The 18,735-nt window shown below is 38.8% G+C and overlaps 1 protein-coding gene across 1 annotated transcript in view; it reads left to right on the top strand.

Annotated features, from left to right (window-relative positions):
• INVS (inversin) overlaps positions 1-18,735 on the top strand; it is a 3,016,309-nt gene that overhangs the window by 818,666 nt on the left and 2,178,908 nt on the right. The window lies entirely within an intron of this gene.

An 18,735-nucleotide genomic window follows, 5' to 3' on the forward strand; every position in this document is an offset into this window, starting at 1 on the left:
CCCATCCCTTCTCTTTGCCTATACTCTAAGCCCTGGTTGGAAAGGCAGTCTCTAGCCTGCAATCCAAATTTCGTCTTGGCCTCATTCCACTCTGTTCACTTTCCTGCTTGAGTTATTTGCTCCCATCATCTTGGTTCATTTGCTAGGTTTTTCCAGTAAATTCCAACCCCTTCTTGCCTGTTTTCTGTACTCCTACTTGATGTCATCCCTATTGGCAAAATTTCTTTTCTCCATTATCGTATTGGGATAGTTCTTATAATACTTTCTTGCACTTTATGAATGTAATATTCTGTATGGTTGTTGTTATTCTCCATAAGGATCTGTATCCAAAATCCCACAGTCTCTATTTCTTGAACTCCCCCCTTGCTTCATCATCCCTTTCCACTTTGAATTACAAACGTTTGCTTGTGTTGTGTATATGAGCCTTAACTGTGTAGCTCTAAAATATCCCTTCAAATAAAGTAAACCTAAACCACTTCATACTGTTGGAAAGATCACTTGTCCCACTTAACTCTTTCCTTCTCCCCAATAAATTCCTTCAAATCTTTATTAATTATTGTCCACATCTCCTTCTCGGGTTAATAAAAGTATGCCAGACCCATGTACAAGACTAAAGGGACTAAAAACATTTTCACTGATCCTATCTTAATGTCTGTATCCATAAAGAAGAGTTTCCATTGTCTCAATTTTTGTATTATCTTTTGTCTAGTCTCTTCCCATACATCTGATCTGCCATAACAGAAGCCTTTGTAATCCATACTCCTAAATACATCTTATCATGTCCCCATAAATATGGATATTTCTGAACCATTTTGTGTGAGTGCTTATTTTGTGGCTATAGCCTTTGTTTTATCTTCATTAATTTTATATCCCAAAATGCTCCACAACACTGAGATGTCCTTTTTTGGATTTATCAGGTACAAAATAGTATCATCTGCAAATAAAACCAACTTTTCTTGATTACAGTACTCTTCTTGTATTTCTGAGTCACTTATTTTCTTTGCCAGTGGCTCTAAATATAAAGGAAATGAAGGAGAAAAATGGACACCCCTTTGTGGCTCCTCTGTTCAAACACCACTTATTTAAGAGGAACCCTCCCACTTTAATTCTTGCGTCTGATTCTTCATATATCCTTCTAATTAACCTTATTATTGTAGCAGGGAATGCAAATGCTTCCAATGCCCTACTCATAAAATCCCAGCTTACACTGTCAGATGCTTTCTCTGCATCTTGACTCACCAACAACAGAGGTATTTTTTTTACACTCCGTTTCCCTCTGGATCATTTTTGTTCTGTTTATGTTGTCAAGTATTTGCCTCCCCTCTACAGAACACACTGATCCATATCTATCAATTTTCACAACACATTTGCCATTCTTAAATGGAGCTATATATACCTGGGTCTGAAGGGTACTTGCCATCTTTAAGTAGCACAGCCACCACAGCTTTCTTCCTAGATGTTAGCGCATCCCCTCCTTTTAAAATACTATTAAACAAAATCTTGCAAACATTATCACTTTCTTCCCTCCTAATTTCCAAATATCCACAGGAATACCTTCTCTTCCTGGAGACTTTCCTATTAATTGATTATATATCCCTGTTTTTATCTCATCACCTCCTGTATTAATTGTTAGCTGCTGAGTCTCGTCTCTCTCTAACCTTGGCATAATTAAGTCTTCCATAAATATTTCCATTTGTACTCTTTCTTGATTTCCACATTTCTCTGCTTTATACAATTTTTTTATAAAATGTTCAGAATATCTTTAAAACCTCAAGAGAATCTCTGGTTAGTTTTCTTGTTATAGGTTCCCTAAGTCTGGTGACAACCCTTACAACGTTCTGTTGCCTAAGTCACTGTGCTAAAAGTTTTTGTGCTCTGAAGTTATGGAAAATAGTTGCTTAACTACAATATTTCTAAATTCATGCCTATTATCCAGATACTCCCTTATTTTCCCTTTGACACTATGCTGCTCCTCTTGTTCTGTGAGATTCCACTTATTCTGCAATACTTTAACCTTTGTTAGCCCCTCTAAGTAATTTCTATTACTTCTTAGCCATATTGTTTTCTCTTCTATTTCAACCCAGTTTTTAAACTCCATTTTCATTTTATTGCAATCATTAGTTTTAACTTCTGAAGATATTTCTATTTTCCATAATAACTCTCAAATAAGTTCCACTACCCATTCCTTAAAGTCCTTTCTTTTTAACAGGTAGGAGGGAAAGTGTCAGTGTCTTACTTTTGCTTCATTACACTGTATTTTATCTTAGTTTTTATTGGATTTGTGTCTAAGCTTTCAAATAAATGCACATGTTTCTGTGATATATAACTTCTACGTAGTCTAGCCCAGTTATTTTACATTGGGGAATAATATGTAAATTCTCTCCAAGTTCCTACTTCTGAATTCACATCTTCTACACCAATTGTTTTCACAAATGTCTTCAGAAATCTACCTTCTTTTGTTATATTGTCACTTCTAGGTCCCCTGGTACATCCTCACTGTTGCAAATGAAATTCCAGTCCCCATCTATAAAACAAAATTCTTGCTGAAAGCTGATAATTTCTCCAGAAATGTTCTTAAGCTGCATAATAGCAGTTTTCAGTGGAATATAAATACATGCCATTGTAATCCTCCTTCCTTGCCAGTAACCCCTTAATACCACAGATCTACCATTTTTGTATTTTTTCTTCAACTATCACTATTGGAACTCCTCTAGCAATTAGTATAATTATTCCTATTTTCATCTCTCCCTGATTTTCCACTGAATATCCTTTATGAAATCCTCCATTTGTCAATTTCACATGCTTATTTCTTCCCAAATGTGTCTCCTGCAACATTGCAATTTGCATTCATTCTTTCTTAATATAATCCGGTACTCTTTGCTTTTTATCTGCATCTGTAAGACCATTCAAGTTCTAGGATAATGTAGACAGCTTAGCCATCATAATAAAAATAAAAAAAAAGCTATTGTTCCCACCTATTCCCACCTATTATACATGACAATTTGTATGTGTATTTCCAGCTTTTTACATGGATATGCTATTTGTGATGGTCCCTACACTGGGCCAGTATTCAAGGAGCTAATCGATGAACCTCATTTCTCACCACTGACACTGGTGAGGGACAGGCATTAGGAACAACAATGGATTCACACAGTATTTTCAGATGCAGCTGTCTGCACCAAGCACACTTAAGAGCACACAGGGAGCACACTCCAGACCTGGGGATGGAGACTCTCTCTCTCTCTCTCTCTCCAAGCCTCAAACAAGACTCCACATAGATCAATTTGGAGCTCTGTGTCCCCCTTCCAAGTAGTTGACACACACTCTTTTGGAGATTTGATTTTCACACATACACCTGGAAAGGCTGGCACAGATTTATCAGCTGTGCCCCCTCTGCCCAGACTATAAGTTAATCGCTCTGCCACCAGTCAGCTACTGTAAAGCTGTTGCAATGATACCTAATTATACTAAGTAAAAGTAATGCTGATACTAATACAAGTGGTAGAGTTTGACCAATGCAGCAAGGCTTTCAGGAGCAGCCACACTGTCACTAAAATAAACATAAATACTCTTAAGATTTAAAAAAAAATCTCTAAAAGACCAGCCACAGTGAAAGGTATAGAAATGTTTAGTAATAAATAATAAAAATAGCAAACATGAGAATACTAAATATCTAGTTACAATAAGAACCAGAGTTTCAATCACAGGAAATTTTAAAAATAACACAGATGGATAGATTCACACAGATAGAGAAAAAACAGTACTTAAATAATCTCACTATATTTTCCTGCTGATCTGAAGAACTACTATTCTCTGGTTACTTACTAAAGCAAGGAAAGTTGAAGTGTGTTGAGTTACTCATTAGAGCAAGGCAAGGTGAGATGTGAGGTTGTGTGAGATATGTGTAAGAGATCTTTCCTATCAGGTTCTGAAAAACAAAGTGCTGTTATGAGAGTTCTGGAATATCTTTCACTAACATCTAAAAAAAAAAAAAAACATTTCAGTGTTGGTTGTAGAATGGCATCACATCTGGTCACCAGACTCTGGTACAGTACCCACCCAGAGGTTTGCTAAGATCTGTTGCAGCATCTGAAAGCTATAAAACAATTTCAGAAACTTCCACTCTTCCAGGGTAGCAATTAATTCACCCCTAAGGACAATACAGTAAGATTCTTAGTCCTGGTTTTCCAGACATTTTTGTCTCTGGCTGCAGTCAGAGCGTAAGATAAAATCTTTATGGCCTAAACCAACCCATTTAATTTTCAACCTATTTTTCAAAATTAGCTGGACTAAGATTAACCTCTTCCCTTTCAGAATTCTCTATTAAGACATATGCATTTAATCAGTTATAATAATACTGACTGGCATACTTGTATATCTATTTTCTGTCCAGCAGGACCCACTGTTGATGCATGTTTAACACAAGCAACTTTACAAATAAATTTTTAACACAAACATCTGTACAAGTCAGTGTGATAGTGAAATGACATAAAATTCTTTACAAAACTCCAACTAGCTATGCTGGCATATATTACACACAGACTGCCCTACATTCCCTAGCACAGATGGCACTACCTCATGTCATCATTACTATTTGACAGGCTGATCTTTTGTACAGTTGTTTCTTCTTGTCTCTGTTTGAACCTATGTCACATGTTTCAAGACTTTTGTTTTAATGAAAACCTTCAAGCAAAAAACTAAATACAAAACACCCGCATCCCCTTTTAACTTGGAAGAAATGCACAAAACTATGTACATCTTCAAAACATGAAATTTAACCCACCAGAAGAACACTGATTGCTGTCTGTCTTTTCTTATATCTTTCCATCCCAGATATGAAAAACAGCTTGTATGCTTTCAGAAGACATCAGCTTTGAGCCCTAAGACAAAATACATTGGCTATCTTTAAATAAAACCAAATTGTAGGCTGTTCTATTAACTGCATTAACACATTAAACCTGATAAGGAGGTTGTTACCTCTTATTCACTTCCCATCATCTTAAACTTAATTTTTTCACTGAACTGCATGCCACGGTACCTTTAAATTTTGTATTTCTCTCAGTAAAAAATACTCAGAATTCTGAAGATTAATTGCTTGCACCAGCAAACAGCTTGTCTCCATGGAAGTATACTCAGCAATGAATATTTTAAATTTCACTCAGAAAAGAAATGCAGAGCTGCCCTCAGCTGCAGATATCTCGACTCCACTGAATATTTGCCAGCAGAAAGCAAGCATGCTAGTTGTAAGAGCTTAACATTCTCATGGCTTTCATCATTCTGTCTTATTTTTAAAGCCTACATGCTTACAAAACCACCACCTGTTTGTAGCTTAAGCCAAAGGTAGTAATCTAGACATTCACCCTTGTAAAATAAAAAGAGAAAATATCGTAATTCTACCAGTGCACTTTTACACCACATCCCTAACCAGCAGCCCAATAACACAGCATATGAGCATTAAACTTGCTTTTGTCCAGCCTTTTTTCTCTTGTTATACTGTAAATCCTGTATTTCCTTACAACTAAAAAAAGTAACATAAAATAAAATGAAGGCAGTCAAATCCCCACACAGTATTTATTAAGAGCTTTTGTCCACATGTTTCAAGGACTTCATCAGAATGAGCAATAAATCACAAACCACCCCTTTTATAATCACATTAATTCATAGTACCACCCCTTAATTAATGTTCCCTTGACAACAATGTAAACCTAATTAAAAATTAATAATGCATTCTTAAACAATAACAAAAAATAATATATCAGTATAATGAACATAAAACAATACTACAAAAAGTTTTTTTAAAACACTTTAAAGACACAATATATAAAACTTCGATATTACATAAAATATGAACCCTTTAATCTCAATACGCTACTTAAAGACATTGCATCATTTAGGCTAGGGATAGCCGTGGGACTGGTTGTAGTTGCCATTTTAATTCTAAAAATTCTAAGAAATCATCACTCTGGCCTCCCCTCTGTCCCAAGTCAACAGCTACAAATTTAAAATCATGTGAAGGGATCAATTCAGTGTGCTTGTATAGGGCATTCTTATTGTTTTTCTTCCTGATGTCATAAGTGTGTTGATAAATCCTTTTCCTAAAGCTTGACCTAGTTTTTCCACTATAGAATGTACTACATAATGTACAGAGGGCCAAATACACTACTCCTTTTATCCCACACTGAAACTTCCCATGCAACTTAATCTTACCAAACCCTTCTACAAAAAACCCTTCGCTTCTGCAATGTAAAAACACTGACAACAGTGGCCACATTTAAGCAATTTCCCTCCTACAGACCTAGTACTGCCATTCTCAAGTAAGTTCTTAAAACACAAGTCTTTCTAATAAACAATAACTATTTTTTCTCCCACAATTTCTGTATAATGCTCATCAACACAGGAAACCTTCCAATTTCTCTTAATTGTAGATCCTAGCTCAAATAAATATTACTATACATTAAGACCAATGCCCTTTCAAAATTCTTATGTTTAACACCTTCATTTTCCCACATATCCTTCTTCATACCGCCTCCCTTTAACAATGGGATAAAATGCCCTGTATTTCTTTTCTTGTTTACCTCCAAAAAAATCCCAGCTAGGAACTCTTCAGGGTAAGCCCTTACTCTGAGCATAGATCTAAGGACTTCACACTCCTTAAAAAATTCCAGATCTTCTGATACCATGCTAGCAAATCTCACACATTGACCTTTAACAAGGGATTTGTTCTGATGTATAGGGTGCATACTTGCATAATGTATTGGGGTATTAGAATATGAAGGTTTTCTATATATATATATATATATATATATATATATATATATATATATATATATATAGTAGAATCATATCTCCTCATCTCACTATTTTTGTAATGGTCACATCAGGTAGTCAACTGGATCTATATTATATCATCGAACACTTAAAAAAGAGAACGATGAATAATCGACCCCATGTAAGCAAAAGCTTACAGTCTCGAAAGCTCCAAGGGAAAAAAATCGCTGTTCCAAAAAAAAAAAAAAAAAAAATTGAAAGAATATATAAAGTGGGTCATCTAATAGGAACCCAGTTAACTACATCACCTTGAATATCGAATGTAAATCTGAGAAAATCAGTAGTCTTATTAAGGTAATGCACAAACTCATTAAATTTATCAATACTTTCCTTCCATAAAAAAAAGCAAGTCATCTACATATCTGACATAGAAGGCCCAACACTCATTAAATTCTGAATTTAAGATGTAATTAATTTCCCAGTAGGCAAAGACAGCATTAGCAAACCTGGGGGCACAAATGGCCCCCATAGCTACCCCTGCTCCTTGCTTAAACAATTGATTTTCAAAAAAAAAATTATTCTCAAGGACCAACTCCATGAAGCACATTAATACTGAAGCTTTTTCACTGTTAAACTTTGCATAACAGCAGAAGTATTCACAAAACGAATCCACACCCAACTCATGAGGGATGACAGAATATAAATCCTGGACATCCAATGTAACAAAAATATAATCCTTTTTAAATTCCACACTAGCTATTTTTATTAAAAGATCCCAAGAGTCTTTCTGTATATACTCTTAAATATATCCATTGTATGGAAATCAATGTATTTAGCTAAACAATACATTTTTAAAGCCTTGGCATCCACTATTGGCTGTAAGGGAGGATTAATGATATCCTTATGAAGCTTCGAGATACTATAATTGGTGAGGGTCTTAGGGTATGGTACTTCAATGAATTTTAATACCTCTACAGTAATCTGACCATTTAAAAACATCTCCTCCAAAGTAGGTTCTATCTTCCTATTTGCTATATGCAACTGATTCACAGACCTCTTCATAAGTATCTGAAAATAACATAGTGAACATCCTACTCACATAATCGTTACAATTCATAGCCACCTTTATCAGGCTTCATTATTCTAAACTGTCTTTCATTAATGATATCCCTTAGCAACGTTCTTTATCCAAACTCAGATTAAATTCAGTAGAATAACTAACTGGAGAATTCAAATACTCTAAATTCAGCCTCACACAATTTCTCAAATAATGGGACCCATAGGATGAGCAGGGGGAATAAACATACTACTTCTTTTTACATCTACATTTACAACAGAAGGACCCTCACTTCTTGGTCCATTTCTAAAAAAGAAAGCACAGTTCAGTTTCCTCAAAAACAGTTTATATTGCAATAGAACATTTTCAATCTGGGCTTTTCTAGTAGGTACAAAGGTCATACCCCTTTCAAACAAACTGGCCCATGAAGCATTAACTTCACAAGAACTGTGGTTATAAATCTTAAAATCTCTTTGTTCACTGTATACAATGTTAACTATCTCATGTACAGCAGCAGCAATATGTTGTTACCCAGAATACCAGAGGGAGGGGCAGGGGAAGCTGCTCTACATTAAAAAAATGACTTTGATCCTCAGGGGAAAAAAAACTCTTTGAAGATAGCTGGATACAGCAGCTTGACTCTCACACCTGCCTCTTGACATTCCCTGGTTGCTGGTATAAATTTGCATCTATTCTGCCTTGTGTACATTGAATAATCATTTTCTGCAAACCCTCTGTTGTCTCCAGTTTTTAATGCTTTGCCCGTTTGCCACAGTTTTGTCAAGAGCAACTCTTTTTACTGGTATGATTGCATCTTTACTAATGTAGGTCTTGGCTGCTTTCTCATGGCCAGGTTTGGAGCATACACTGAATGTTCCTTTCAATTAAGCAATTCTGCTGTGGAACATCAGTCCAGATGCTTATTTCTGTTTTTTTTAAACTTAATACAGTCTGTTCCTTCCAGTTTCTTTGTTACAGAAGAAAATCTCAGGTTTTCTCTTTGTGTTCTGTCATCTAACTGTATTTTAAACAGTTCTTAAGAAACCCCATATTCATCCAGCTTTTTCTTCATGTCACCATTTGATTTTTACAGGTTTATCAGTTCATCTGAATGACTAGTTAAAACTTCTTTAATTTTTTCCAGTCTTTTGTTGTTAGAATGTATATATTTCTTTAATGTTTATTGATATAATCTGGAGCATTTCTCCCCGGGCCTCCGCTGAAAACAGGCCCTGTGGAACCTAGTCGGACATTCCTGGTCAACAAATGTTAAATAAAATAAAAATAAAATCTCTCAGTACATTTGATTTATTTGTTACTCTAATTTACTGAAAGATATCTCTTGAATCAAAACTGAAGCTTGTACTGCCTTTTGCTGAACAGCTGCAGAATCCTTCTCAGTCAGTGTTTTTTCTTCATCTTTTCTTGTTGCATTTCTTTTAGGTTTCCCAGATTCCTTCTTTGCTGGCATCCAGGCAGTGTATTTAATAGCCAGTAACTGAAGTTTACCCCCAAAATAATTTTCAATGGCACTCATTTATCTCAGTTTCTGTTTTCACACTGGAATAGTTGAAGTTATGCTGTTGATCAGTGTGTAGCCATCTTGGAAGTCCCTCTAAGAACCATTTGTTATTCATATTATGGTCCTTCAAGTCACCTAAGGCCTTTGCTAATAGATGTTGCCCTCGGGTATATTCCTGAATGGATTGAACCTTCAAGCTCAGAAATACCACTTGAACACTCCTCTGTAATGAAGCTGACACCATCTCAGCCTTACCATGTTTCTTTAACTTAATAACCCTCTGTAAAAGGAATATGATTTGTATTAGACACACTGGATTCAAAGTTATCAAGAATGCTTGGCTGACACTGGCAAACATGTACTAAAAATAGAGAAAGCACATGATGGAAACAAGACCCTTCGACTGTCAGTAAATAACTTACCAAATTGAAAAAAATAACTGCAGATTTGCATCAGATATTGCAACACAGCATATTTGAGTCAACTCAAGTTCTGAAACAGTAAAACAACTTTGACGAATAACTGAACTTCATATAATAGTATCTCAACTCTCACCCCAAAAAGTACAGTTGTGTACTCTTACCATAAATGTAGATGTTCGAGTGTGTTCACTGTTGCAGTCATGACTGTAGGGTTTTTCCTGCCAGAAGCAGCCCTCGATCAGCCAGAATCCCAAAGTCTGGATTGGGCATCAGCTGAGGTCGCTTTTATCCTGACGTCAATGCGCCAGGATGTATAAAGACCTCAGCCGACGCCATTACTCCAGTTTTTCTTGCCCCAGATGTCAGGTACCCAAAACCTCAGCAGCCAAAATACCTCATAACAGACAATACTCAAAGAGAAAACAAAAGAGGGGGTAGGAGGGAGGGTAACTCAGACTGCAACAGTGAACACACTCATACATCTACATTTATGGTAAGAGTACACAACTGTACTATGTCCTTCGTGGTTCATTGTTGCAGTCATGACTGTAGGGTTGAGTCCCAAAGCTAAGAAAGGGTGGCTGGAGGAGAAACAGAAGAAGCGGCCACAAAACTTTGCAAAACCGCAGAAGCAAAACCTGCCCTAGATTTTGAATAGAGAGGGAGGTTGTAATGCTTAGAAAAAGTATGCACAGAACTCCAAGTAGCAGCCTCTAAAATATCCTTGGTAGGAATCCCACAAAGAAAGGCTGCTGAAGTAGCAGTAGCCCGGGTAGAATGAGTCCTAACATTAACAGGAACTGGATTGCCATAAAAAGAGTAATAGAACTTGATGCAGTGGGCAATCCACTTAGAAATAGTTTGCTTAGTGATTGCTTTCCCTAGAACAGTAGGAGCATAAGCGACAAACAATTGGTCAGATTTCCTGAATATCTTGGTCCTGTCCAGGTAAAAACGAAGCTGCCTGTGCACGTCCAAAGAGTGCAAAAGACTTTCTTCCTCACTTTGAAGATTAGGATGAAAAGTAGGCAAATGAATAGTCTGATTCAAGGCTACTGAAGAAACCACCTTAGGCATAAAGGTGGGATTAGCCCTTAGGGAAACCCTGTCCTGATGAAAAATAATGAAGGGTTCCACAGCCATGAGTGCTTGCAATTCCGAAATCCTTCTAGCAGAGGTTATAGCTAAAAGAAAGGCAGTTTTCCAAGACAAACATTTTAAATCCATGGAAGCTGCAGGTTCAAAAGGAGACAAGGTTAATTTTTCCAAAACATAGTTAAGATCCCAAGTGGGAACAGGTGCTCTTATAGGGGGCCGAACATTCTTAGCCCCTCTAAGAAATTGTTTAAGAAATGGATGAGAAAAAATCTGAGGATCCGTATTGTAATGTGCAGAAATAGCAGAAGCATGAAGCTTGATAGATGAAAAATATGGGCCCGTATGTAACAACTCTGCCAGATACTTTAAAATCAGAGGAATGTTCGGAACAGCAGAATCACCACCTTGGACCTGATTCCAGGAGCAAAATCTTTTCAATTTACCTGCATAAGATTTCCTATTGCTGGGCCGTCTAGCTTCAAGGATTACATCCATTACCTGTTTGGAAAGAGTAGAGGTGTTTACAGACCCTGTATCCGCCAGGCAGCTAGATTCAGAGTTTTGACATGACTGTGCAGGATCCCGCCGTTCTGTTGAGACAGTAGATGAGGGATTTGAGGCAGAATCCAGGGAGGCTCCTGAACTAGGTTCATCAGAGTGGAATACCAGAATTGTCGAGGCCAATTGGGAGCCAGTAAAATCATTTGTGGTCTGTCCTGTTGTATCTTCAGAAGTACCCAAGGTAGAAGAGGAAAAGCATATACTGAGAGGTGTTTCCAACTGAATAAGATGGCATCCACTTGCCATGCTAGTTTGTGGTAGGCCCTGGTGCAGAATGTTGGAAGTTGATGATTTTGAGGGGATGCAAAAAGATCTATGTCTGGACAACCCCATGCCTGTACTGTCATCCTGAATATCCGAACATCCAACATCCATTCGTGTGGATCCGAAAGTGTCTGTTCAATGTGTCTGCCAGAGTGTTGTCTTTTCCTGGCAGGAATTATGCCTGTGAGTGGACTCTGCAGGTCAGTGCAGTGTACCACAGAGCCATGGCTAACCTGCACAGGGGGTAAGAGTGAGAGCCCCCCTGCTTGTTTATGTACCACATCACTGTAGTGTTGTCTGTCTGTATCAACAATTGCCCTGGCAGAAGAAAGTCCCTGAAGGCTATCAGAGCATTCTGTACAGCGAGCATCTCCTTCAAATTTATGTGCAGGTGAATTTGCTCCTTTGTCCAAACACCCTGAAGACATCTCCTATGCATGTGGGCTCCCCAGGCATAATCTGAAGCATCCGTTGTCAGAACTTGATTGGTTGGTGGAGGACAAAAAGGCCTCCCCTTGTTCTGGAGACAGGCTTCAGTCCACCAAAGAAACTCTTGCTGTAGACAAGGCAAAATCGTGATCACTGTTTCCAAATTGTGGTAATGCTGAGACCACACACTCTTGAGGTACCACTGTAGTTTCCTCATATGCAGTCTTGCATATGGTATTAGGAGAATGCAGGAAGCCATGTAACCTAAAGCCTGCAGAACCTGTCTTGCAGTCAGCTGTTTCATTGAAGCCAGGTGTTGGAAAGAAGAAGCCAGTTGCGCTTTTTTGTCTGGTGTCAAGGAAGCCATCTAGGTTGTAGTACTCAGAAGAGCACCCAGGAAAGTAATCTGTTGTGTGGGCACCAGATTTGACTTCTTTAGATTCACTGTGAATCCGAGGTACTGTAGAAGATGCTACACAAAAGCTAGATGCTGAAGTAGAGTGTCTTTGTCGTCCGCTTGAATAAGACAGTTGTCCAGATAAGGGTATATTTGAATCACCTTCTGTCTGCAAAATGCCATTACCGGTGCCAGGCACTTTGTAAAGACCCTGGGCGCAGTAGATAAGCCAAAGGGCAGCACAGAGAACTGGTAATGCTTCAAGCCCGCTTTGAATCTGAGATACCTTTGGCACTCTCGCCTTATAGGAATATGCAGGTAAGCTTCCTTTAAGTCCAGAGTCACCATCCAAGCGTTCTTGCCCAACATAGTCAGCAGCTGCTGCAGAGTGAGCATCTTGAATTTTGGTACATCTAGGAAGGTGTTTAGTACGGAAAGGTCCAGGATTGGTCTCCACGAATTTTCCTTCCTGGGAACCAGGAAAAGTCTTGAATAAAAACCTTGCCCTATTTCTAAATTTGGTACCAATTATATGGCCCTCATAGAAAATAGGGACTGAACCTGCAGTTGTGTCTCTGCCCATTGATGATTCGGCAGATCTGGCCAACCGTTCGGTCTTGGCATGGTGTGGAAATGAAATGTGTAACCTCTTGAGACTATGTCCAGAACCCATTTGTCCCGGGTTATGCGGCCCCAATTTTGATAAAAAAAGAGAAATCTTTCCTCCCAAAGGTGCTTCCAGGAGAGGACCCCCTGGAACCAGAAAGGGAGAGTCATAAAGACCATTTCCGGTAGGGTTGAGACTTATCTTCACCACCTTTGGGAGAAGGGGGCATGCCACTGCCTATTCCTAAAAAGGGTTTGTGCCTGTCCCCTACCTCTGGAATGCCTGAATCTGTTTCTCTGAGGCTTGTCCGAGCTCGGAAATTACCAAGGTTTAGCTGGCCAGTGCCTGCTAAATCTAGGAGGTTGCACCTGTAGAAAATCCTTAACTGTCTGCATAGATTTGGCTTTGTCCTCCATTTTCTTTAATACCTCTTCAGCTTTGGCCCCAAACAAAACATCGTGCTGCAAAGGGGCATCCAAAAGTTTGGCTTTAACCTGAACTGGCAAGCTTTGTTCCTTTAACCAAGCATATCTTCTAATAACTGCGCCAGTTGTCGCAGCCCTACAAGAAGCTTCCAAAGAGTCAAAACCACAATGCAGGATATGTTTACCCACTTGTTCAATAGCATGCAATAAATCCTGTAACTCCTTGTCATCCACACCAATAGAAACAGCTGACATCTTTTGTTTAAATACAGACAAAAGGTATTGCTGATACTTTAGCATATGAAATTGACAGTTCAAAGCTCTAATAGACAATGTAGCAGAAGTATAAACTTTTTTACCCCATCTTTCCAAAGCCCTGGACTCTCGGTCAGAGGGAATAGGATGTTTAGCAGAGGCCGCCTTAACACCCTTAGGGCCCTGAGAAATTGTTTCCGGATCAGGTGAAAGATTCTTAAGAAACTTGTGAGAATTTGGAACCCTATAATACCTATCTGGTTTGACCAGAGTTGTGGGGAGAAGAATCAGGAGAGAGGGAAGCTTCTGAAAAAACATCATCTACAATGTCCAATACAGGAGGAATAGCAATAGGCTTATGCTGAGGGAGAAGAAGAAAATCCCTAAGCCTTTTCCTGGTTTCAGAGAATTCCTGCCCTTCCCATTGAAAATGCTCCCTCATATCATGCAACATTTCACCAAAAGAATAATCCTCAGGAGGAGAGGCTGAAGGACAGGAATCTTCAGCATCAGAATCCTCATAAGGAGGAAAGGAACAATCGTGCTCAAGGGAAGAAGCAGAAGAAACAGAAATTTGGTCTGAAGAATCATAATCGGACTGTAATCTAGGCTTTTTGTCAGGAGGGGGATGAGAACCCCTGATCATAGATAACAAATCTTCAGCCATCCTAAGCATCTACCTTTGAGGCCTAGAACCCTGATCAAAAGGCGTCTGTGCTTGCCATTTCTTTTTAGCTGGAGCCATAGTCATTGTCTTAGAATGCAAAACTGAATCCATATTGACATGAAGCTGTGAAGGCCTGAAAACTAACTCAGAAGCCGGTACCTGCCTACCGGCTCCGGACCCAACTGAGGGAGTAGAATCCGAAGGTCCATTCCCTGGCAATACTGAAGGCCCCATCAGCTCCACACCGGAGTTGGTACAGGCAGTTGGTTCAAAAGAGGCGGACGACAGGGGCTGCAAAGGCGCCTCACTGATGACCGACGAACCAGCAACTGGCAATAACTGAGTAATATCCTCTGCTTTGGACCTCGGAGGCCTGTCTTTATCTTTGCGCCTCTTACACACACCAGAAGCCGGAAAAGAATCCGAAGACATATTATAATTAAACCTTTTACCAAAATAGTAGAAGGCAAAGTTGTACCTACACCTAATAGTACGCTGATTAAATGTAGCACAAAAGCCACAATTAGCAACGTCGTGGTCAGGGGCCCCAGGCAGGGAATACAATAAGAGTGAAAATCCCTATGAGGTATTTGTTTCCCACAAGAAATACAATTATTAACTTTTTCTGACATCTGAATGGAGCAAGAAAAAGACCTCCCAAATGCGGTACTTATCTTAAAAAAAGAAAAATCCTGGAAGTAAATCCAAAAACAGACAGGAGTAGGCCGACCGGCATCAGCGAACTGCTCAGAGCACCGTGCGGCAAGAAAGACTGGAGTAATGGCATTGGCTGAGGTCTTTATACTTCCTGGCGCATTGACTTCAGGATAAAAGCGACCTCAGCTGACGCCCAATCCAAACTTTGGGATTCTGGCCGATCAAGGGCTGCTGCTGGCAGGAAGAACCCTACAGTCATGACTGCAACAGTGAACCACGAAGGACATCACCTTTTATAGAATTTGCCTGATGAAATTCCATACCTCCCTTTCAAAACCTTCTTAAGCAAATCTGTGCATTGACTATTTAATCCAACTTTTTACATGCTGCTCTCCAAAATCTTAAAACTAGTTTGTCACATCCTTGCTAAATCACTTAATCCAGCTGCATTCTTTTCCTATCGGCATCTTTTAACTTAATTTCACATATGATGTAAACAAACCAGTCCAGAAAATAAAACTCCCTACCTCTGCTTTTGATTTCTGCCAAGTAGCTATTAGATGCTTACTAGCAAAATTATGAGAATGTAACATATAACCAAATATTTTACTGATCTAATAACTTACCAGCAGCATGGGATCTGACATTGAGAGTTTCATCTCCATCACTTGTGGAACTAAGACTAGGTTTTAGCTCCTCTGTCTTCCAGGAATCCTCTACACCCAAGTCTTCTTCTCCAGATCTCTTCAACCACATTTGTTGGATCATCCTATAAATGGCTGTAGTCTTCTTTCACTTTTTTCATGCATTTGTTAGCACAGATGTCACCAAGTCTTCAAGTTTAAGGTCAGACTGTTCTTTCTTCATTTTTGTCAATATTTAGTTAGAGTGTTTCTTGTCGGAATTAGACAGGTATCCCTCCTCTACTTGTTTGCTGTGCCCCCACCATTACTAGTAGTTTTTGAAGTTGAGGCAGGTCCCAGTGCTTTTCAGACAGGCGTGTCTGCATGAACCTGTGTCACAGGCATTTCAGACCATTTCTTACTTAGGTACTCCTTCTGCTTTGGCCTTGTCCCCACTTCTGGTCCAGGTGAGAGGGATTAGAGGGCCTCTGCAGAACTGAGAACCACGTCTAGTTTGTGGTCTTCCACCTTTTTCCTAGTTTCTCATCATCCAAAAATTTATTTAGACTGCAGATTACAGATTGCCTTCCTTATCAAGGATTGATATCAGATTATAGGCAAAGAGAAAGAAATAGGGGGTCCTAAACAAAAGACCACTGGTAGAGTTTTTAGCAGAATCTAGAACAGAAGCGTCTGTTAAAAAAGGAATAATTAGTAGAGCATATAAGATACTGCATGATAACTGTAAGAATCAATCAGAGAAGGTTAGGAAGGATTGGGAGGAGAGATTGAATAAGCAATTTCCAAAGAAACAATGAGGGGATATATGTTTTCCAAATATGCAACACAATCTTGAAGATTTAGGATTTTTGCTTGAAAATGTTTACATAGATATTTTATACCCCAAGTAGACTTCAGATAATTTTTCCTTAGGTAGACAGCAAATGTTGGAGGTGTGGAAGGGAAGAAAGAGGTAATTGGGAACATATTTTCTGGGAGTGTAATGAATCGGCAGACTTTAAAGATTTCCTGCAGACTACTGTATCAGAGATACTGGGTGAGCAAATTGGTGTAACTAAGGAAATGATTTTTCTGAGCTATGATACAGAATCTGAATTGCTTAGACATAGTAAGCCCTTGCTGAGTCTAATTATGGTGGCTGCCAAAAGAGCAAATACTAGAAAATGGAAATTGAAGTCTAAACGAACTGTACTAGAAGTAGTGAATATGGTAACAGAGATAAAACAACTGGAATTGGAATCTTTAGAGAAGGGTAGGATCAAATTACATAAGAAAAATGGGAATTGTGGGAACAATATGTACAGGGGAGGAATAAGGTTTAAAAGAAGGCAAGCTTTGAATGAGCTATGTAATGTTTGACTGACAATAATTAGGTAGATTTTAAGTGATATAAAATGTTTGCAACTGAAATTGCATTAATATGGTTTGTTATGTAAAATGCTGGGATTATGTGAATATGATTTGTTTTCATTTATATAAATGTATGACTACTTGTAAGTGATATTTTAATAAAGATGTTTCTTGTTTAAAAAAAAGAAGCCTTGCTGCCCAGCAGTATTTTTGGAAATAGGGCAGGCCTCCTTACCTTGTAGGCCCTTCAAACTTCCCTTCATGCTGATGTGATTGCCATTCCCTCTGTCATACTTCAAAAGGATGGGAACTCTCTCTTAACCTTTGTTTGGGAATGGACTATTGTCTCCAATTGCCTTGTTACTGCTCTCCATATACTGTATCATGGAAACTCTCTTATGAACAGGCTCAGCTGATGTCTAGTAATGCTTCAAAAGAGGTTCCTAGATCCAGTGATGGCTCATAGGATGTATTGTTGAGGAATGGCTTATTGTGACCTTTGGTCAGCACGAGATGTAGAAGATTGTTTCCCCATGTTCCTCCTTTGGGCAGAACCCCCAAGCATGTTCTGGTCCACAAGTTGACCAAGGGACTTCTTTATGCCTTTCCCCCATTTCACCTTGTTCCAAAAATGTCAAGATGAGGAAGGCCAAGTTCAATCTGATAGCCTTTTTTTGGCTCCAACAGTATGGTTCTAAATAATTTGTCTTCTCTTCCTGGACAAGCATCTCCATCTGAAGCCCACCTTGATTCTTTTGTCCAGTCTCTCCAGCAATATTCTCCTAGGTGTTCACTCCCTAAAGTTAACTACATGATTTCTTCAATTTCAGCAATGGCCAAGGGCCATCATTATGCATCTAGTGTGGTCCAGATCCTCACGTCTGCTTAGAGACCAGGTATCAGAAAGACGTGTCATTCAGAATTGATATGTTTTTCAACTTGTGCCATGAACAGAGGCATGTATGCATTTGCAGCCCCTGTTCCAACAGTTTTGACTCATGGTTGAGCATTTTTCTTTCATTAAAGTTAGTTTGGTGGCTGTCTTGAACTTTCTCCAGGGAGCAAACTCCTCTTCCCAATCTTCCTTAAAACAGTGTACAGGACATCCTTGAATTAAATTTTCCTCCTTTATCCTTATATCAAGTCTCCTGTTCCCCGTGGGAACTTTTATTTCGGCTGGAAAAGCTTACTCTTTTTCTAGTTCTACTATGAAATACTAACTTCCTAGAAACCGATGAGACGAAAGGATGAAAAAAAATTTCCAAAACTTGGAAGGGTGGAAGAATCTATCATTAAGTGTTTTTTTTTTTTTTTTTTTTTTGCAGGGGATCAAGCCCCCCTACACCCACCCCCCACTGATGTGGAGGACAAGCCTCCCTCAATTCTCAAACTTATGTATACCAACTCAAAGAAGAGAGAAGTCTCCCTAAACAAGTGAGTCATTGCCGGCGGACATTTCGAAGCCACATAAGCAATTGTTTCCTATGGGAAACAGCGTTCAACATTATGCCTTTCATCTTTTTTGTGTGTGTGTTATTGACTCTCAAGCATTTACACCTCAAGCATGTGCAAGGGAACTCTGTACTTCCATTTGAACCGGCTTTATCAGTAC

Source organism: Protopterus annectens, chromosome 3.part0 (assembly GCF_019279795.1).
Source record: "Protopterus annectens isolate FY-2018-M chromosome 3.part0, PAN1.0, whole genome shotgun sequence".
NCBI lineage: Eukaryota > Metazoa > Chordata > Ceratodontiformes > Protopteridae > Protopterus > Protopterus annectens.